The sequence below is a fragment of the Equus caballus genome, chromosome 27 (genome assembly GCF_041296265.1).
Source record: "Equus caballus isolate H_3958 breed thoroughbred chromosome 27, TB-T2T, whole genome shotgun sequence".
In the NCBI taxonomy this organism is placed as follows: domain Eukaryota; kingdom Metazoa; phylum Chordata; class Mammalia; order Perissodactyla; family Equidae; genus Equus; species Equus caballus.
This window is the reverse complement of record NC_091710.1, coordinates 16,310,544-16,335,149: the sequence shown is the minus strand read 5'-3', so window position 1 is coordinate 16,335,149 and position 24,606 is coordinate 16,310,544.

The following is a 24,606-nucleotide window of genomic DNA, read 5'->3' as shown; positions in this document are numbered from 1 at the left end:
TCAAGCACCATTTCAAAGCACTGTAGTGTGGTACTAAAAATCAATTACAAGAAGAAAATGGAAAAATTCACAAATATATGGAGATTGGATATACAATATACCAAAAATGAATCATGAAGAGATAGAAAATCTCAACAGACCAATTAGTAGCAAGGAGATTGAATCCGTAATCACAAACCTTACAGCAAAAGTCCAGGACCAGGCACCTTTACTGGTGAATTCTACTACCAAACATTTAAAGAATAATTAATATCAATCCTTCTCAAACTCTTCCTAAAGAAAGAAGAAGGAACATTTCCAAACTCATTGTGTGAGGCCAGCATTACCCTAATAACAAAAGAAGTCAAATATAGTACAAGAAAAGAAAATTACAGGCTAATATCCCTGCTTAACAAAAATGCAAAAATTCTGTTCCACCCGGGCAGCAGACAAAACTCTGTGTCTGCCATTAGCAGAGGGGCCACGCCGAGCATTCACGGCTCTGGGAGAGGCCCAGAGAGAACCCCAGAGGGCGGGGCGACCCCCAGCTGCCATTTTCCACCCCATGGGACTAGGGATTGCTGGAGATCTCGGAGAGCACCCGGGCTGGGGGAACTTTCAAAGGCCGGCTCTGCGACCCGGAGGGGAAGCGCCGGAGTTCCACCCGGGCAGCAGACAAAACTCTCTGTCTGCCATTAGCAGGGGGGCCACGCCCAGCATTCAGGGCTCCGGGAGAGGCCCAGAGAGAACCCCAGAGGGCAGGGCGACCCCCAGCTTCCATTGCCCGCCCTGTGGGACTAGGGATTGCCAGAGATCTCGGAGAGGACTAGGGCTGGGGGGAGTTCCAGAGACCCAGCTTCATAGCCTAGGGGGAAACCCTACAGGCTCACAGCAGCCTTAGGGAAAGCCTCTGCACAGCACCAGTAGAAGGCACCCAGCCGCCAGCCACAAGGCTGGAAGACCCCAGGGCAAAAGCTGCATAGCTAGGTGAACTAACCACAGACTGTAGAAGATGCCAATAGCTCTCCTGCAACCCATAGAGGACAAGTGAGATTTTGTGGGTGCCGACAGCAACGGAGCGACAAATATAAGTGATCCCACCCCTGGCTGCTGGAAAAGCCCATAACTCTGTTGCAGACCACAAGGAGAGAGCACATCTAGGTGGGCTGCAACAGTAGGCACCAGAAGCCTGAAGCCCCCCTGTGATGGCCCCCACGGCAGAGGAGGGAATCCAAAGGGCCACTGTGGCTACGAAGAGGGGCCCAGGCCCTATTAGCAACTGCAGACAGGGTTCCTGGTTGGTGCAGTATAAACAGCTGCTCCCCCACCGCAGCAGCTGAAACAAGTGAAAGGAGCAACTAAACTCTATCTCCATGCGGAGGCACAAATCAACAACATCAAGCAATATGAAAAAATACATTAAATCTCCAGAACAGAAAGAAAGTAACAAATACACAGAAAACAATCCCAAAGAAAATGAGATATATAACCTAAATGATGATGACTTCAAAACAGCCATCATTAAGATTCTCAATGAGTTAAGAGAGAATTATGACCCACAACTCAATGAGTTCAGGAGCTATGTCACAAAAGAGTTTGATATGATAAAGAAGAACCAAAGAGAAATATTGGAAATGAAGAACACAATAGAGGAGATTAAGAAAAATCTAGATGCTCTGAACAGTAGGGCCGATAATATGGAGGAAAGAATTAGCAATTTGGAAGATGGCAATATAGAATTGCTGCAGGCAGAGGAGGAGAGAGAAGCAAGACTAAAAAGAAATGAAGAACCTCTCTGAGAATTATCAGACACAATTAGGAGATGCAACGTAAGGATTATAGGTGTACCAGAGGGAGAAGAGAAGGAGAAAGGGGCAGAAAGCCTATTCAAAGAAATAATGGCTGAGAATTTCCCAAATCTGGTGAGGGAGCTGGATCTTCAGGTGACAGAAGCCAATAGATCTCCAAACTTTATCAATGCAAGAAGACCAACTCCACGGCATATAGTAGTGAAGCTAGCAAAAGTCAACGACAAGGAGAAAATACTAAGGACAGCCAGGCAAAAGAAAGTAACCTACAAAGGAACCCCCATCAGGCTATCAGCAGATTTCTCAGCAGAAACTTTACAGGCTAGAAGAGAGTGGAATGATATATTCAAAAATCTGAAGGACAAAAATCTACAGCCTAGAATTCTCTACCCAGCGAAAATATCCTTCAAATACGACGGAGAAATAAAAACTTTCCCAGATAAACAAAAATTAAGGGAGTTCATTGCCACAAAACCTCCTCTTCAGGAAATCCTCAGGAAAACCCTCATTCCTGAAAAATCCAAAAAAGGAAAGGGGCTACAAAACCAAGAGCAGAGGAGATAAGTAGAAGGACAACAACAGAGAGTAGCAGCTCTACATCAGAACAGATTAAACCATGGGACGAGAAACAAAGGAAACTGAAGAAAACCGGAAAACAAGACACAAAATGGTAGTGGTAGGCCCCCACATCTCAATAATCACTCTAAATGTAAATGGATTGAACTCCCCAATCAAAAGACACAGAGTGGCAGGATGGATTAAAGAACAACACCCAACAATATGCTCCCTCCAGGAAACACACCTCAGCCCCAAAGACAAACACAGACTCAGAGTGAAGGGATGGAGAACAATACTCCAAGCTAATAATGAACAAAAGAAAGCAGGTGTCGCTATACTAATATCAGACAAGGTAGATTTCAAAGCAAAACAGATAAAGAAAGACAAAGAGGGACAGTATATAATGATAAAAGGGATTCTCCACCAAGAAGACATAACACTTATAAATATATATGCACCCAACACAGGAGCACCAAAATTTGTAAAGCAACTCTTAACAGAACTAAAAGAAGACATCAACAACAATACAATAATAGTAGGGGACCTCAACACACCATTAACACCAATGGACAGAATATCCAGACAGAAAATCAACAAGGAAATAATAGAATTAAATGAAAAATTAGACCAGATGGACTTAATAGATATATATAGAACACTTCATCCAAAAACAGCAGGTTACACATTCTTCTCAAGTGCACATGGAACATTCTCAAGGATTGACCATATTTTGGGAACCAAAGCAAACATCAATAAATACAAGAGAGTTGAAATAATATCAAGCATCTTTTCTGATCATAATGCTATTAAACTAGAAATCAACTACAAGAAAAAAGCAGAGAAAGGTGCAAAAATGTGGAGAGTAAACAACACGCTTCTCAACAAACAATGGATCATTGAAGAAATTAAAGAAGAAATCAAATTTTATCTGGAGACTAATGAAAATGAGAACACGACATACCAAATCATTTGGGATGCAGCAAAAGCAGTCCTAAGAGGGAAATTGATCGCAATACAGGCTCACCTCCCTAAACAAGAAAAAGCTCACATAAGCAACCACAAACGACACCTAACAGAACTAGAAAAAGAAGAACAAACAAAGCCCAGAGTCAGTAGAAGGAGGGAAATAATAAAAATAAGAGCAGAAATAAACGATATTGAAACAAAAAAGACAATAGAAAGGATCAATGAAACAAAGAGTTGGTTCTTCGAAAGAATTAACAAAATTGACAAACCCCTAGCCAGACTCACCAAGAAAAGAAGAGAGAAATCGCAAATTAATAAAATTAGGAATGACAGAGGAGAAATCACAACAGATACCAATGAAATACAAGAGATCATAAGAGAATACTATGAAAAACTATATGCCAACAAATTGAACAACCTGGAAGAAATGGACAAATTCCTAGACTCCTACAATCTCCCCAAACTGAATCAGGAAGAAATGGAGAATCTGAATAGACCAATCACAAGTAAGGAAATAGAAACGGTAATCAAAAACCTCCCCAAAAACAAGAGTCCAGGACCAGATGGCTTCTCTGGAGAATTCTACCAAACATTCAAAGATGACTTAATACCTATTCTCCTCAAACTGTTCCAGAAAATTGAGAAAGATGGAGTACTCCCTAACACATTCTATGAAGCCAACATCACTCTGATCCCCAAACCTGACAAGGACAACACAAAGAAGGAGAACTACAGGCTGATATCACTGATGAACATAGATGCAAAAATCCTCAACAAAATTTTGGCAAACCGAATACAGCAATACATCAAAAAGATTATACACCATGATCAAGTGGGATTTATACCAGGGACACAGGGATGGTTCAACATCCGCAAGTCAATCAACGTGATACACTACATCAACAAAATGAAAAACAAAAACCACATGATCATCTCAATAGGTGCAGAGAAATCATTCGACAAGATCCAACACCCATTTATGATAAAATCCCTCAGTAAAATGGGTATAGAAGGAAAGTACCTCAACATAATAAAGGCCATATATGATAGACCCACAGCCAACATCATACTCAATGGACAAAAACTGAAAGCCATCCCTCTGAGGACAGGAACAAGACAAGGGTGCCCACTTTCACCACTCCTATTCAACATAGTACTGGAGGTGCTGGCCAGAGTAATTCGGCAGGAAAAAGAAATAAAAGGAATCCAAATAGGTAACGAAGAAGTAAAACTGTCGTTGTTTGCAGATGACATGATCTTATATATAGAAAACCCCAAAGAATCCACAGAAAAACTATTAGAAATAATCAACAACTACAGCAAAGTAGCAGGGTATAAAATTAACGTGCATAAATCAGTAGCATTTCTATACACTAACAATGAAATAACAGAAAAAGAACTCAAGAACTCAATCCCATTCACAATCGCAACGAAAAGAATAAAATACCTTGGGATAAACTTAACCAAGGAAGTGAAGGATCTATACAATGAAAACTACAAGACTTTCTTGAAAGAAATTGGTGATGACATAAAGAGATGGAAAGACATTTCTTGCACATGGATTGGAAGAATAAACATAGTTAAAATGTCCATACTACCTAAAGCAATATACAGATTCAATGCTATCCCAATCAGAATCCCAAGAACATTCTTCACAGAAATTGAACAAACAATCCTAAAATTCATATGGGGCAAGAAAAGACCACGAATTGCTAAAGCAATCCTGAGCAAGAAAAACAAAGCCGGCGGAATGACAATCCCCGATTTCAAAACATACTACAAAGCTACAGTGATCAAAACAGCATGGTTCTGGTACAAAAACAGGTCCACAGATCAATGGAACAGAATTGAAAGCCCAGAGATAAAACCACACATCTATGGACAGCTAATCTTCTACAAAGGAGCAGAGGGCCTACAATGGAGAAAAGAAAGTCTCTTCAACAAATGGTGCTGGGAAAACTGGGCAGCCACATGCAAAAGATTGAAAATTGACCATTCTTTTTCACCACACACCAAAATAAACTCAAAATGGATCAAAGACCTAAAGATTAGGCCTGAGACAATAAGTCTTTTGGAAGAGAATATAGGCAGTACACTCTTTGACATCCGTTTCAAAAGAATCTTTTCGGACACTGTAACTCCTCAGTTGAGGGAAACAATAGAAAGAATAAACAAATGGGACTTCATCAGACTAAAGAGCTTCTTCAAGGCAAGGGAAAACAGGATTGAAACAAAAAAACAGCTCACTAATTGGGAAAAAATATTTACAAGCCACTTATCCAACAAAGGGTTAATCTCCATAATATACAAAGAACTCACACTGCTTAACAACAAAAAAACAAACAACCCTATCAAAAAATGGGTAGAGGACATGAACAGACATTTCCCAAAAGAAGATATGAATATATCCAATAGACACATGAAAAGATGTTCATCATCGCTAATCATCAGGGAAATGCAAATCAAAACTACACTAAGATATCACCTTACACCTGTTAGATTGGCAAAAACATCCAAAACCAAGAGTGACAAATGTTGGAGAGGTTGTGGAGAAAAAGGAACCCTCATATACTGTTGGTGGGAATGCAAACTGGTACAGCCACTATGGAAAACAGTATGGATATTTCTCAAAAAGTTAAAAATAGAAATACCCTATGACCCAGCCATCCCATTACTGGGTATCTATCCTAAGAACCTGATATCAGAAATCTCAAGAGTCTGTTGCACCCCTATGTTCATCGCAGCATTATTTACAATAGCCAAGACGTGGAACCAGCCTACAAGCCCAGAAACTGATGATTGGATAAAGAAGATGTGGTATATATACACAATGGAATACTACTCAGCCATAAAAAAACGACAAAATTAGCCCATTCACAACAACGTGGATGGACCTCGAGGGTATTATGTTAAGCGAAATAAGCCAGTCAGAGAAAGACGAACTCTATATGACTCCACTCATAGGTGGAAATTAGTATACTGATAAGGAGATCTGATCGGTGGTTACCAGGGAAGAGGGGGGGTGGGGGGAGGGCACAGAGGGGGAAGTGGTGTACCCACAACATGACTAACAAAAATGTACAACTGAAATATCACAAGGTTGTAATCTATCATAACATTAATAAAAAAAATGCAAAAATTCTCCAGTAAATGTTAGAAAACTGAATTCAGTAATACATTAAAAGAATGGTACAGCATAATCAAGTAGGACTTTTCCAGGGATTCAAGGTTAGTTCAACATTTGCAAATCAAGCAATGTGATACACCACATCAATAAAATCAAGGCTAAAAACATATGATTATCTCAACAGTTGCATAAAACTCATTTTTAAAAACAACATTCATTTATGATAAAAATTCTCAACAAAATAAGTATAGAAGAAGCTTACCTTAACACAATAAATACCATATAGGAAACTCCCACTGCTAACATAATCAGTTGGAGAAAACTGAAAGCTTTTTCTCTTAGATCCAGTACAAAGCAAGGATGCCTGCTCTCACCATTTCTATTCAACAAAGTACTGCAAGTCCTAGCCAGAGAAATTAGATAAGAAAAAATATATAAAGGACATCAGATTCTAAAAGAAAAATTAAAATTATCTGTTTACAAGACAACTATCATTTAGGTAGAAAATTCTCGTTAATCAACAAAAGAATGTAAGAAGTGATAAGTAAATTTATTAAAGTATCAGGATAACAAAGCTGTGGTGTTTGTATGCACTAACAATCAAATATGTAAAAAAGAAATTAAGAAACCAGTCACATTTAAAATAGAAATTAGATAATATGATTCTTAGGAATAAACTTAACCAAAAATTGAAGGAGCGATAATGCTGAAAATTATGAAACATTGATAAAGAAAATTTTAAAAGACAGATAAATGAAAAAAGCATACTGTGTTCATATCTTAAAATGTCCAGAGTACCCATAGTAATCTAAGACTCAGTGCAATGCTTATCACAATTCCAATGACATTTTTTCACAAAAATAAAAAAAAAACAAAATTTGCATGAAATGATAAAAGATCCTGAATAGCCAAAACATTCTTCAGCAAGAAGAACAAAGCTGAAGGCATCACACTTCCTGATTTCAAACTGCACTTCAGGGCTACAGTAATTTAAACACTATTGTACTTGCATAGATACATGCATTTAAACCAATGGAATAGAATACAAAGCTCAGAAACAAATCCACATATTTACAGTCAACTGCTTTTTAATGAGGGCATCAAGGACACTCAATGGGGAAAGGCTAGTCTTTTCAGAAAATGGTGTTGGGAAAACTAGATAGTCACATCCAGACAATGACTTTGGATCCTTCACACACAATTTATAAAAATCAACTTATAAAATAAGACTTAAATCTCTAAAACTACTAGAAGAGGATGTAGGGGAAACAAAGTTTCTTTAACATTTGCCCTGGAAACAATTTTAAAATTATGACATCAAAAGCACAGGAAACAAAATTAAAAATGTACATGTTGAATTAAATCAAACTGCAAAGCTACGGTACAGCAAAGGAAACAATCAACAGAGAGAAGAAAAACTATGAAATGTGAGAAAATATTTGAAAACAGTGTATTTTTAAGGAGTTAATATCCAAAATATATAAAAACTCATGCAACTCAATAGCAAAAAGAAAAAAAAAACCCTAATAATTCTTAGGGATTATTAAGTAATTAGAGCAAGGTTGTAGGATGGAAGGTTAATATACAAAAGTTAATCCCTTTTCTACATACACTAACAATGAACAAGTGGGCTTTGAAATTTCAAACACAAATATCATTTAAATTAGAATCCAAAACATGAAATGCATAGGTATAAATTCAACAAAATATGTACAAGATTAATATGGGGAAAACTGCAAAACTCAAAAGAATGAAATAAATAAAAAACAAAATGAATGGAAAAATATTCCATGTTAATAAATAGGAAGAGGCCAGCCTGATGGTGCAGTGCTTAAGTGCACATGTTCTGCTTCGGCTGCACAGTGTTCGCTGGTTAGGATCTCAGGTGTGGACATGGCACCTCTTGGCAAGCCATGCTGTAGTAGGCATCCCACATATAAAACACAGGAAGATGGGCATGAATGTTAGCTCAGGGCCAGTCTTCCTCAGCTGACAGAGGAGAATTGGCAGCAGATGTCAGCTCAGGGCTAATCTTCCTCAAAACAAAATAAAAATAAAGAAATAAAATAAATAAAAATAAGAATACTCAATATTTTCAAGATGTCAATTTTCCTCAAATTGATCTACAGAACTAAAACAATCCTAATCTAATCTCAGGAAGTGGTTTTGCGGATATTGGCAAATTTATTCTAAAGTCTATATGGAGATGCAAAAACCCCAAATAGTCAATATAATATAATAGGAGAAGAACAAAATTGTGGAACTGACACTTGCCTGATTTTAAGACTTATTATGAAGCTAATCAATACAGTGCCATATTGGTTAAACAACAGACAAAAAGATCAATTAATCAGAATAGAAAGCCCAGAAACAGATTCCCATAAATATAGTCAACTTTTAAAAAATAACAGAGTATCCAGTGGAGCAAGTATAGTCTTTCCAACACACAGTTCTGAAAGGCATGGAGATCTACATACAAAAAAAAAAAAAAAGGAGTTAAACACAGAACTTACACTCTTCACAAAAATTAACTCAAAATATATCACCATCTCAAGTATAAAATGCAGAACTATAAATCTCCTAGAAGACGTGTTGGAGAAAATCTAGCTTCACTTGGGTATGGTGATGTCATTTTAGATACAACATGAAATACATCAGTCATGAAAGAAATGATTGATAAGCAGGACTTTGTTAAAGTTTAAAAGTTCTGCTATACAAAAGAAAATGTCAAGAGAATGAGAGAATAAGCCACAGGCTGGGAAAAATATTTGCAAAAGACATGTTTGATAAGGACTTTTATAAAATATTCAAAATATACAGAGTTCTCTTAAAATTCAACCATGAGCAAACCAATAATTAGATTAAAAATGGGCCAAATATCTTAACAGACACCTCATCAAAGAAGACATTTAGATTACAATTAAGCAAACTAAAAGGTTCTCCACATCACAGGTTATCAGAAAAATGCAAACTAAAACAATAACATGTCACTACACACATAGTAGAATGGCCAAAATCTGGACCAATAAAAATAACAAATACTGGAAAGAATGTTGAGCAGCAGGAACCCTCATTCCTTGCTGATGGGAAGGCAAAATGATAAGACCAGTTTGGAAGACATTTTGGTGGTTTCTTAATACAAAAATAAACATATCGTTACCATATGATGCAGTAATCATGCTTCTTGGTATTTACTCAAAATTGTTGAAAATCTCTGTCTTCACAAATACCTGCAAATAAAGAATATAGCAGTTTTACGCATACTGGCCAAAATTTTGAAACAACCAAGATATTCTTCTGTAAGTGAATGGATTAAAAAAAAAAAGCAGTGCAACCAGAGAGTGGAATATTATTCTGCACTAAATAGAAATGTACTATCAAACCATTAAAAGACAAGGAGGAAACTTAATTGTTTCGTACTAAAAGAAAGAAGGCAATCTGAGAAGGCTACATACTGTGTGATTCCAACTATATGGCATGCCAGAAAAGGCAAAGTTATGGTGACATTAACATGATGAGGGTTTGCCAGGAGGAGAGTGGGGATTAAATAGACAGAGTACAGAGGTTTTTAGGACTGTGAAGATATGCTGTGTGATACCGTCATGATGGATATATTTCTTTAAACATTTGTCCAAATTCATAGAATGTATAACATAGTGTACAGTAATGCAATCTATGGAATTTATGTGATTATATTGGGTCAATGTAGTCTCAGCAGTGTAACAAATGTATCACTGTGTTGGAAATTTTGATAATGGGAGAGACTATGCCTGTATGGGGCAAGGTGTATATTTCAAATTGTTTTAACTGCCCCTCAATTTTGCTGTGAAACAAAATCTGCTCTTAAAATGTCTTAATAAAAAAGAAAAGAAATGAAATAAAAATTGGCAAAGAATCCTAATAATCATTTCTCAAAAGAAGACAAACAATTAAATTGAAAAAGTGCTCAATGTCACTAATCATCAGGGAAATGCAACAAAACCTCAATGAGATATGACCTCACACACTTTTGAATGGTTATTATCAGAAAAAGTTTTTGCAAGCATGTAGAGAAAAAGGGAAAACTGTACACTGTTGATAGAAATGTAAATTTGTCCAGCTGCTATGAAAAAAAGTGTAAAATTTCCTCAATAAATTAAAAAAGAACTACCATAATATTCAGCAATCCTATTAATGGCTATGTATCCAAAGCAAATAAAATCAGCATTTCGTGGAGATATCTGCATCCCAATATTCTTTGCAGCAGCATTCACAATGGCCAAAATATGGAAAGAAACTAAATGTCCTTTAATGGATGAAGAAAGAAAATATATGGAATATTGTTCAGCCTTTAAAAATGTCTGCGTTTTGTGACCAAATGAATTAAGCTGGAGAATCTTATGACAAGTGAAATACATTTAGATGCGTAAAGACAAATTCTGTAAGATCTCATTTATGTGTGTAATCCAAAATCATCTGTTTCAAAAACTGGAGAGTAGAATGATGTTTTCAAGGGGAGGGGTGAAGAGGTAATGTTTGTCAAAGGGTACAGAGTTTCATTATGTTTCATTATGCAAGATGAAGAATTTCTGGAGATCCTGCATATGGCATGATGACTGTAGTTAGTGATACTATATTGCCTACTTGAAATTTTCTAAATGGTTAGATCCTAAGTATTCTGACCATAGGAGAAAGAAATGGTAACTATGTGAGACGGTGTGTATCATAATTAGCTTCATTGTGGGGATCGCTTTACAATGTAAACACATATCAAAGCATCAAGTTATACACTCTACATATATATACTCTTTATTTGTCCATTATATTCAGTGATGCTGACAAAAATATAGAAAATTAAAAAAAATGAAAAGACACAAAGAAAACTTAAATACATATTATTAACTGAAACAAACCAATCTGAAAAGGCCACATATTGTATGATTCCAACCATATCACATTCTGGAAAAAGGCAAACTACGGAGATAATAAAATAGCACTGTTTGCCAGGACTTGTGCATGCGTGTATGTGGGGCAAATAAGTGACACAAAGGGGATCATTAGGACAGTTAAAATGCACTGTATAATACCACAAAGATAGATGCATGTTAATAAATATTTTCCCAAATTCACAGATCGTGCAACACCATGAATTAACAGTAATGTGTAATAGGTACTTTGGGTAGTTATAACAAGTCATCTTTCAACTATAACAAATATAGCACTCTTGTGGGGAAAGTTGATAATAAGGGAGGCTATGCATTTGTGCAGCAGGGGGTCTATGAGAAATCTCTGTACCTCCCCCCCCCCACTTTTCCTGTGAACTTTAAAACTGCTCTAAATATAAAGTTAAAAAAAAGAAACTTTTCAGGAAAAGAGAAGTGCAAGGGAGTTATCTCTACTTCACAAAGAATATCTACAAGAAACCTATAACTAATATTGTATTTAGTGGTAAAGACCTATTGATTTCTAATATCAGGAGTATGTCCAGAATATCTACTATCACCACCACTATTCAGCATTTCACTAGAGGTTGTGATCAGGGCAGTCAGACAAAATAAAAGACATTTAGACTGGAAAAGAAGAAATAATTTTCTTTATCTACAGATGAAATAATCTGTTTAGAATATTGGAAAAAATTTACAAAGGGACTATGGGAACCAGTAAGTGACTTTAGCAAGATTGCATAGTAAAATTTCAACCAAAAAATCAATAATTTCTATAAACCAGCAAGAAGAATGAAAAATTGGAAGTTTAAAAAAGTCATTTGCAATAGTGTAAAAAATGAAATTGTTGGCTGGCCTGGTGGCATAGTGGTTATGTTCAGCATGCTGTGCTTTGGTGGCTTGAGTTCATGGATTTGGATCCAAGGGGATTCTCCCCACCCCTGCAGTGGAATACACTCTAATGTGTTCATTTCATGTCATGTGTCTGTCTCAATGTGGAAACCGTATATTTTTGTCCATGTCTTATAAGCACTTACCTCTATAACTGGGTATGCAAGTTCAGTCTAGAGTAAGTTTCTCATCCTGTCAGGAAACATTCATAATCTCTATGGACTGGCAACATTAGTCCAAGATTCCAACTGTGTGCAGAATCTTTCCTGTGCTATCTATACTTTTTCTTTCTTTATGGCTGACATACAGAAAAATATTGTTGGCACTTTATGCTCCTGAGGGTGCTAGAGAAATGTTTTGACCTGTATCCTCCTCTGCATTGCTGCAGCTTCCCATTCCACACATTGTAAGGATTCAGACGACTGTGCCAAATAAAAGCACCAGGGTAAGCACTCGCAGTTTCCAATATTAAAAAGGGTTCTTCTGATGGGCTTTGACATTTCCAACTTAAAGGCAACTCTTAAATTCACATTGTGATTTCCATAAGCCATGTTCCATATGGAAATTCCCAGAATAGTCCAGTTTTCCATTGCTCATTTGGCTGATCTTATGGCTACAGACTATGAGCCATACTCAACCAGCTGAAGCAGAAACAAAGTGGAAACAGAACGCAATTAAGCTCACACAGATAATTTAATTTTACCCTCTCCAAACTGAGTGTCAGCCTTCCAATAAGGATGCTGTTGATTCACCTTGGAGTTTTCATTATAATCCAGTCCAAAACTTTTTGGTCAATAGAGAACTTCTCAGAGGGCACAATCTTTGTGCTAATAAGATCCAGCAGCCCTAGGATGGCTCCAACATGAACCCCAGAGGAATAGTTCCCACCTGCTTGTAGAAATAATGAGTTCCTCCGTACTTTCTGTGGTAACATGTTCCCAAATATTCTGATTCCATTTTATTATGAAATCCATCTAGACAATGCCTTCTCATTTACAGCATTTCTCCAACATCACCCTAGACTTTCTGTCAATTTCAACTTTCAAGATTTTTTTTAATGTTCTTTCGCCATAGGACAGTCTTAAAGCCCAATACTAACTTAGCAATCATCTCTCAAATGGAAATTTTCTGGTGTCAACCCTCACGGATATCTGCTGAATATTACTTGTAAGCTTTTATTAGAAGATGCAATCAAGACACTTCCAAAATCGTATCTCTCCATGGATCGTAGAATTGCAATGTTAAAAAGAGAGACATCACTTTTTGCCATTCAGGTACAGGCCTTGTTTTGATTACATTTCAAGTGTGGCCTTCTTAGGGGGGCTGTTGTTTAGATAGTAGCTGGTAATATCCCCAGATATTTAATACGTATTGTGCAACTTTTAAAAACTAACTAGACAATGGATTTCTCATATGTCACTAATTCTAAAATATCCATTTCTCTACCAGATATTTTTTACATATTCATTATAATGATCTTTGTGTGCTCTGGAAGTGCTAGGGGTTCCATTTAGCATTTCTAGTCAATATGAGCAGAGAAGTCAGTTTACAAGCCTTCCATTGTACAGTACAATTTAAATAACATTTTCCCAAACACTATATTCATTTACACAATACATTTAAGTCAAATAGACATAATCATTTAACATAAAATCTTTTCAAATATTTCAATTTTATCCAAATTTACACTTTAATTCTGTGAACTGTTCCATTACAATAGACTCTCAGCCTATTGAAATCATGGTTAGTATTTCACTAGTAGGTAGTGGAATCACAGTACACACAGCTCTCATGTTATGAAGTTTCAGTAAAGTTTTATTTCCACCTCTGGGCTATTTTACCTACACATGTATATGGCCTTGAGTCCAGCCAGTGATCAGCCCAAGGGTCATTGTCCCTCTTATCAATTGTTACCCTATTTTTTTTGCAGAATTATTGCCCTCATGATTCAAGATTAGAATTCTCATTATCTTTGCCTTCCAGTTTTTATTCTTAATTCCTTAAACTTGCATAGCTACAGTAGATATTTTGACTAAATCAGCATCCACTTTCTTGATCCCATTCCTAAACAAATGTTTAAAGGTTTACTTTTTGCTGGGATGAGTCCTTTGGCTCTCCATACTGTATTTTCTCATTGTCTTAAAAATTAGTCTAATATTTTAAGCTATATGTTATTTAGGCATTTTTTTCCTTTGGTAGTGGCCTTAAGGATAGCAGATGTAGCTCATACTGGTCAAATCCGATTGGTCTGGCATGAAGATCTTTGCCAATACTCTCCTTTACTTTCAGTTACCTGCTGTATATAGCAATAAACAAGGATTCTACGACATTTGATTATTGGTTATTTTGCATTCCATTATGTGTCCAGTGACCTAACTCCTTCAGAGTCAGGTCTATCATTTCTAAATTTTATTGATTACATTTTCATCCAGTAACTGTTCAGAACTTGGCTGCATTGCATATGATGGGTGATCTGCTGGCCTTATAAGAATCAAGTGCTGTAAACTCCTCATTTTCATCTTTCTTTTTGCTAAGATTTTTTTTATCATGTTTCATTAAGTCAGATATGGGCTAGCAAATACCACTTCTGACATAAAATGTAAGTTTGACAGTTACTCAGGGCTATGCTTAGGTTCAATTATTCAACAGAAGAATTCATAGAATTAAGAAAAAATGTTATACCCATTATTACAGGTTATTACAAGGTAAAGATGCAGATTAAATTCAGCAAAAAGAAGAAGCATTTGGACAGATTCCAGGAGAGTTTTAGATGCAAACTTCAGGTTGTGTTCCTTCAATGTACTTGTGTTAGTAGCACTTACTTGTCCCAAAAACAATGGATAACGACATGTAAGGAGTATTTTCAATGAGGAAATCTAACTTAAGCTTTGGTTTCTAGAGTTATTTGTGGGGTCACAGCCAATGGCCTCAGCATTTATGAGTCCTCTTGGGCCACAAATAACAAAGAGGAAGTTTTACACAGATGTGCAAGCACTTCCTATGGCTATTTCTCCAGTCTTAGTGCAGAGGGAGCTGAGAAAAAGACTCAGCTCCCAGTTTCTCCCTGGAAAGGGTTTTACTGCATACTTTCCTAGCTGCTGTTCTGTGTCTGTAAGCTGATGGGGCTCCTCTGGGGACATGAAGGGCTTATGGGAAATTCTGTGCCTTTTTTCTCTGACATTCTCCAATGAAAAAACCAAGGATCAAAATATCTACTTCCTTAGAGGAGATAGGTCACACATCTAGTACCAAATGTTTATGGCTGCCACCCAGTGGATTGCCTGCCACATCACTGAGTCCTTGGAACCAGGGACACTCAGCATTTGTGATTTCCTTCAGACAGCAGAAAACAAAGAGGAGTCTTAAAACAGATGCTCATGAACACTCCCTACATCTCTTAATCCTTGCTCAGTGCAGAGAGTGTAAGAAAAAATACACAGCTTACAGTTTCTCTCTAGAAGAAGCTGGACAGAATACTCTACAAGCTTCTACTTGAGGGGAAAGCCTCTAGTTACTCAGTATCTGAGAGAAGAGAGAGGGGAGATATTAGTAGTACTTTAGGAGATTGAAGGGACATTGGACACTTCACTGATATTCCCCTGCTGGCTCCCTCTAATGATAAAACACAGTCCTGTACTTCTCACTGGAAGGAGGTTGCATACACATCAAGTTCCTCAACTTTTACACTTTCTACCTGAGGGACTGATTCCCAAATTTCCCAGCTCTGGAAACACTTAAAGTTCAGAATTCACAAGTCTCAGATCTTGTCAAGATGGCGATGTGAGCAGATGTTGAACCTGTCTCCTCCCATGAACACAACCAGGTTTCAACAATTTTTGGAAGAATTACCCTGGATTGAAAACTGAAAACTGGATAAGAAGAACACCCATGACAAGGGACAGTCCTGACAAAGGCAGAAGAGGCAGTAATTCCTGCTGGAGAGGAAAAAAGCCACCTTTGGGAGCAGTGGAGCTTCTCAGCTGGCCAGGTGGGAGCCACCATAAGGAATGCAGCCCTCCCTGGATGAGTGAGGTCCGGAGAGGGGGTGATACTGCTATAAGCATCCTTTGCACTCAGCTCCAACTGACATGGGGGTCATACTAACTGGCTTTTCTGGCTATTGACTGCAGCAGGGACACCCCCAGAAAAGCTATCAGCCAAAAGCCAAAAAGACCTGGGTCTTAAAGAGCCCACACACAAACTCACTCATTGCAGCAAACTAAAATCACCAGAGAGAAGGCTGACTGTCCTTTGGTGAAATGAGACTCACCTGGTTGGCTCTGGGCACATCTTAGTTAGAGGAGGGACCTCTCTGGAGACTGAGACATTGGTGGGGGCATTGTTCTGAGCTGGTCCAGGCATGCTGATATGGACACCAGTGGGGGCCATTGAGGTTCATGCCTTGGGCTGTTAGCCCAGGGGTCTGCCATGCCCACTAGAACACAGATTGAATCCAGTTCAGCCAGGGCAGGCAACCCATCCTGGGGACTGGCCCCACCCAACAGCAAGCCGTCAGGCTACTTTTCATCCTGCATTGAATGGGTGCCTTGATCCTCTACAGGCAGGTAAGGGTTTCTGCCTCTGGGGACAGGGCCTGTGTGAGGACCAGGTGAATGGGGGGGCATTGGTGGAGAGGTGGAGGCATTAAAGTGTGGCTTCGGGGTAGGCTCCGGGGGGTTGAGAATGGTGCATGGACCAGGAGTGTGTTGAAGTGTATGTGGCCCTATGCGGAGTGAGGCTTCTCAGCAGCAGAAGACTTGTGCTTCACAAATAGCCATAAAAAGGATCAACACCACCTTCCAAAGACTGAAACATTTTAGTGCCTCCATGACAAGGGCTAGCCCCACTCACCTGCACTCCTAAGAGAACTGACAACAACGTTGTTGGCCTGAGGCCTATCACAACTCTATGTCCCTGAGCCTAGCAACCAGCTACACTGGGTGCCAACCCAATTAAGGGGAAAACTGCAATAAGAGAGTGCTGGTAGTCTTTGTAGCCAACAGTGCTGAGGCTCCCCAAATTGGACTTACAAACAGCTGGCCAGGGAAGCAAAGATTCGACTCCCTGCGTACCTGCAGTGTGAGCAACCCTGCCACAGCAGAAGGACACATGTAGACCACAAAGGGGTCACTCCCGGTTCTTATGGACTGGTGATGAGAGGGAAGCACATTGCTGGGCCCCATAAGGCATCTCATATATAAGGCCACTTCTCCAAGATCAGGAGACTTAGTCGACTCACCTACTACAAAGAAAATAGCATAGAGAAAGAGGCATAATGAAGAGGCAAAGGAATACTCTCCAAGCAAGGGAACAGTACAAAACCCAAGAAAAAGGACTAAGTGAAACAGAAACTAGTGACCTACTCGATAAGGAGTTCAAAGAAAATGTCATGAGGATGCTCACAGATATGCGGAGAACAATGGATGAACACAGTGAACATGTCAGCAAAGAACTGGAAGATATTTAAAAAATCAGAAATGAAGAATACAATACTTGACATGAGAAAATCACTAGAGCAAGTCAATAGCAGAGTAGAGGAAGCAGAAGAATGGATCAGAAAGGTAGACAAAAGACTAGAGGAAATCATCCAAGCAGAACAGAGAAGAGAACAAAGAATAAGACAGAATAAGAATAGTCTAAGGGAACTCTGGGACAATATCAAGCGTGCTAACATTCGGATTATAGGTGTCCCAGAAGGAGAAGAGAGAGAGAAAAGGGCAGACAATTTATTTGAAGAAATAATAGAGGAAAATTTTTCCTAATCTGAGGAAGGAAACAGACATCCAAGTTCAGGAAGCACAGAGAGCTCCAAACAAGATAAGCCCAAAGAGGCCCACACCAAGACATATCATAATCAAAATGCCAAAAATTAAAGACAAAGAAAGAATCCTAAAAGCAGCAAGAGAAAGGCCACAAGTGACATATAAAGGGCAGCCCATCAGGCTATCAGCAGACTTCTCAGTCAAGACCCTACAGGTGAGAAGAGAATGGCATCACATATTTAAAGTGCTAAAAGGAAAAAATCTATAGCCAAGAATACTCTATCCATGAAGGTTTTCATTCAGAATGGAAGGACAGATAAAGAGTTTCCCAGACAAGCAAAAATTAAAGGAGTTTATCACCAAGAAACCAGTTTTGCAAGAAATACTGAAGGGACTTATTTAAGTGGGAAAGCAATAACCACAAATAGAGATAAAAAAATTATCAAAAAAACCCAAAACAACAACAACAAAAAAAACAGGCAATAAAATCACTTGTAAGGTAAAAATATAGTAAAGGCAGCAGATCAAGTACCTGTGAAGATAATATGAAGGTTAAAAGACAAATGTACTATAATCACCTATTTCAATGATAAGAGGGTAATGAATAGACACACACTAAACAGAAACAATATATGATGTCAAAAGCATATAATGTGGGAGGAGGGGAGAGAAAACGTAGAACTTTTAGAAAGAGGTCAAGCCAAAGAGTCTATCAACTCAATATAGACTGTTATATGCATAGTATATTAAATAAGATCCTCATGGTAACCACAAACCAGAAACCTATAACAAGCAGGAAAAAAAGTAAGAAAAAAGAAATAAAACATCTTACTAAAGATAGCCATCAAACCACAAGGGAAGAGAGCAAGAGAAAAAGAAAGGAACAGAGAAGAATCACTAAAACACCCAGGAAAAAAAAAAGTGACAAAATGGCAATAAATACATATTTATCAATAGCTACTTTAAATGTCAATGGACTAAATGCTCCAATCAAATGCCATAGGGTGGCCAACTGTATGAAAAAACAAGACCCACGTATATGCTGCGTACAAGAGACACACTTCAGACCCAAAGACACTCACAAACTGAAAGTGAAAGGATGAGAAAAAGATATTCCATGCAAATGGAAAAGAAAAGAAAGCAGGGGTAGTAATACTTATATCAGACAAAATAGACTTTAAAACAAAAACTTTAATAAGAGACCAAGATGGGCACTACATAATGATAAAGGGAACAATCCAACAAGAAAATATAACTCCCAAAAAATAAAAGTCCAGGACTCGATGTCTTCCACGGTGAATTCTACCAAACATTCAAACAAGGTATAACACCTATCCTTCTCAAACTCTTCCCAAATATTGAACAGGTGAGGAGGCTTCCTAAGTCCTTCTATGAAGCCAAAAATATCCTGATACCAAAACCAGAAAAGGACAATGCAAAAAAACAAAATTACAGGCCAATGTCACTAATGAACATTGACGCAAAAATCCTCAACTAAATACTAGCAAATCAAATACAACAATAAGTTAAAAAGATGATACATCATGATCAAGTGGTTTTCATTCCAGTGATGCAAGAATGGTTCAACACCCACAAATCTATCAACGTGATATACCACATTAACAAAATGAAGAATAAAAATCATATGATCATCTCAATAGATGCAGAGAAAGCATTTGACAAGATACAGCATCCATTTATGATAAAAACTCTAAATAAAATGGGTATAGAAGGAAAATACCTCAACATAATAATGGCCATATATAACAAACCCACAGCAGATGTCATTCTCAATTGAGAAATACTGAAAGCTATCCCTCTAAGAACAGCAATGAGACAAGGATGTCCACTGTCACCACTCTTATTTAACATAGTATTGGAAGTCCTAGCCAGAGCAATCAGGCAAGAAAAAGAAATAAAAGTGATCCAGATTGGAAAAGAAGTGAAACTGTCACTCTTTGCAGACGACATGATTTTGTATCTAGAAAATTCTAAAGAGTCCACTAAAAAACTTTTATACATAATAAAGGAATACAGTCAAGTTGAGGGATAAAAAATCAATGTACAAAAATTTGTTGCATTTCTATACACTAACAATGAAGTAGCATAAAGAGAAATTAAGAATACAATCCCAATTACAACTGCAACAAAAAGAATAAAATACCTAGGAATAAACTTAACCAAAGAGGTGAAAGATCTGTACACTGAAAACTATAAAACATTGTTGAAAGAAGTCAAAGAAGACACAAAGAAATGGAAAGATATTCCATGCTCTTGGATTGGAAGAATTAACATCATTAAAATGCCCATACTTCCTAAAGCAATCTGCAGATTCAACACATTCCCTATCAAAGATCCAACAACATTTTTCACAGACAAAGAACAAAAACTCCTAAAATTCATACGGAACAACAAAAAACCCCGGATAGCCAAAGGATTCCTGAGAAAAAAGAACAAAGATGGAGGTATCACACTCCCTGATTTCAAATTACACTACAAAGCCATAGTAACCAAAACAGCATGGTACTGGCACATAAACAGACACACAGATCAATGGAACAAAATTGAGAGCCCAGAAGTAAACCCACACGTTTATGGACAGCTAATATTCGACAAGGGAGCCAAGAGCATAGGTTGGAGAAAAGAGAGTCTCTTCAATAAATGGTGTTGGGAAAACTTGACAACCACATGCAAAAGAATGAAAGTAGACCATTCCCTTACACCATGCACAAAAATAAACACAAAATGGATTAAAGGCTTGAATGTAAGACCTGAAACCGAGAGACTTCTAGGAGATAACATAGGCAGTATGCTCTTTGACATTGGTCTGAGTAGCATATTTTCATGTCCCATGCCTGACAGGGCAAGGGAAACAGAGAAAAAGTGAACAAATGGGATTATATCAACCTCAAAATCTTCTGCACAGCAAAGGAAACCATCAACAAAATGAAAAGACAAGCTAACAATTGGGAGAAGATATTTGCAAACAATATATCAGATAAGGAGTTAATATCCAAAATATACAAAGAACTAATGCAGCTCAGCAACAACAAAAAAACAACCCAATTAAAAATTGGGCAATGATCTGAAGATTAATTTCTCCAAAGAAGATATACAGATGGCCAAAAGGCATATAAAAGATGCTCAACATCATTAGCTATCAGGGAAATGCAAATCAAAACTACAATGAGGTATCACCTCACTTACGTCAGAATGGGCATAATTGACAAGACAGGAAACAACAAATTTTGGAGGGGATGTGGAAAGAAGGGAACCCTTGTTCACTGCTGGTGGCAGTGCAAACTGGTGCAGCTACTATGGAAAACAGTATGGAGAAATTATCCTCAGAAAATTAAGAATAGATGCACCATATGATCCAGCTATCTCACTGTTGCGTATTTATCCAAAGAACCTGAAAACACAAAGGCATAAACATACTTGCACCCCTATGTTCATTGTGGCATTATTCACAATAGCCAAGACTTGGAAGCAAGCTAGGTGCCCATCAAGGGGTGAATGGATAAAGAAAATGTGGTATTTACCCACAATGGAATGCTACCCAACCATAAGAAGTGATGAAATCCGGCCATTTGTGACAACATGGATGATCCTTGAGGGTATTATGCTGAGTGAAATTAGTCAGAGGGAGGAATTCAAATACCATGTGATCTCACTCATACATAAAAGATAAAAACAATGACAAACAAACACATAGCAATGGATATTAGATTGGTGGTTACCACAGGGAAAGGAGGGGAGGGCAAAAGGGGTGATTAGGCTCACATGTGAGGGGATGGACTATTATAATTAATCTTTGGGTGGTGAACATGATATAATCTTCACAGAATTGGAAATACATTATGATGTACATCTGAAAGCTATATAATGATATAATCCAATGCTATTGCAATTAAAATTGTTTTTTAAATTAAATAAAAAAATATATATAAAAGAAATAAACAAATAAATAAAAAAGGAGGAAATAATACCATTTTCAATAACAGATGAAACTTGATGGCACTATGCTAAGTGAAATAAGCCAGACACAGAAACGTAAATATCACATAGTATCATTTATATGTGGGATGTAAAAAGCAAAAAGATATCCAATTCATAGAAAGAGTAGAATTCCAATTCATAGAAAGAGTTGCCATGGTCCAAACGGTAGGGGAAATGCAGAGATGTTTGTCAAAAAGTACACATTTTCCATTATAAGATGAACTAGTTCTTAGGATCTAATGTACAACTTGGTGACTATAGTTAATAATACTGTATTGTGTACTTGAAATTTTCTAAAAGAGTAGATCTTAAGCATTTTCAGCAGACACTCACACAGAAAGGTTTCTTTGTGAATTTATGGATCTGTTAACACAATTGTGGTAAATATATTTATCTGAAATCATCTCTTCTACACTATATAGAACATTTTATTTGTCAATTATACTTCAATAAAGCTAGAAAAAACAGCTGGAACAAGTGGACATGTACATGCCAAAAATAAATAAATAAATAAAAAGGACACAAGGAAGCATTGGGAGATATTGGATATGTCTAGTAACTTGATTGTGGTAATGATATAATGGGTGTTTGAATATATCCAAACTCAAGAAATAGTATGCATAAAATATGTAAAGTTATTTGTATATCAATTGCACCTCAATTAAGCTCTTTAAAAAAATGAACCCAGATGCAGACATTGTACAACGTTCACAAAATTTTTAAAAAATTGATCAGTTACCTAAATGTAAACTGGGATACTGTCAAACATCTAAGAAAAGTTATACAACAAAATTTAGGTGGCCTTGTGTTTCAAATTAGATATAAAACGTTGTGTTTTTCTATAAAAAACATGATCTATAAAAGAAAAATTGATGTTAGACTTTATTAAATTAAAAACTTCTGCTTTGTAAAAGACAAAAATTGATAGAATTGAAAGACAAATCACACACTAGTAGACAATATTTACAAAACTATATTTGCACCAGATATATTACATATATATCATGAAGAACGTGTATTCAAAATATGCAAAGAAATCTTAAAAGTAAATAAAAAATAAAACAACCTTATTGAAGACAAAAGAAAAACATCTTAAAATACACCTCATCAAAGATGACATACAGATGGCAAATGAGCTTAAGGAAATGTGATCATCACCATATGTCATTTGGGAATTTCCAAACCACAATGAGATACTTGTACATAGCTATTAAAATGGATAAATCCAGAAAACTGACAATACCAATTGCACACCAGGATAGAAGGAATACAAGCTCTCTTTAATTGACAATGAAAAAGCAAAATGATACAGCCATATTAGAAGAGAGTTTGGCATTTTCTTACAAATACAAGCATAGCCTTTCTATACAATACAGCAATAGGGCTGCTGGATATTTACCCAACTAATTAAAAAACCTGTGCACTAATATCTATGGTAATTTAATTTATAGTTTCTAAGTACTGGAAGCAGCCAGGATGTTCTTCAATAGCTGAATGTAGAAGCAACTGCTGTACATCTATAAAATGGATAATTATTCAGACATGAAAGGAAATGAACTATCAAGCCACAAGAATATATGAATCTTAAAAAACTTATTTCTAAGTGGAAGAAGCAATTTTAAGAGGCTATATTGTATATCACCAATTATAATTTCATTCTAGAAAAGGCAAATATATGAGAAAATAAAAATGTCAGTGCTGGCCATGGTCTTGGTGGAAGAAGATAGAGAGTTGAATAGGTGAAGCATAGGGGATTTTTTAGTGCGGTGAAATTATTCTTCATGATACTGTAAATATGGATACATGAAATTAGACATTTATCAAAACACATGGAGTTTTATAGCACAGAGAATAAAACAATGTATGCAAACAAAAAAATCATTTAGGTGGCTGAGGGAATCCCTGAGTTGAATGCAAATTGTGAAAAAACAATCTCACTGTATTACAAATGCATGAAAAATGTCTCAATGAAGGAGGTGGGTGAAAGGGTGCAGAAATACATAATTTGGGAAATGAGTGGATGCTGCAAAACTAAAGAAGAAATAAACTGTACAGAAACACTGTACTGTAGTTGATAAAGTTGTTTCCGAGAAAGTATTGTTAACAGTGGTGATACTTCCACACATGTGTACTGAAATCGAACCTATAAATAAGTGGATTGTGAATGGCGGGAAGAAGGTTATCACTTCTGGACTGGGAGTTTATAGATAAGCAAGTGGAAGAGGCTAGAATGATGCATGTGGGAATAAATTAGAGTTGAAGACATCAGTATGAATTTAATTTAGCTTAATATAGATACAGAGTTTGTGTGTAGACATATTTATAGATGTCTGAATATACACAGTTAGTAATCACACATACATTTCCTTGCCACGTCAGTTCATATGACCGAGAGGCCCTGACAGCAACAAACAGAGCTGGTACCCAGATCTTTATTCTAATACCTTGCTCCAAGAAATGGAAACAGGTCTTGGAGAAATGACTGATTCTAGCCTTCGAGATGGAAGTAAGATGAGCCTGAAGCATCTTTTAATGTAAGAAAGTAATGAAATACTACTCTAAAAAAGCCAAGAATGATGGGGTATGTCAAAGGA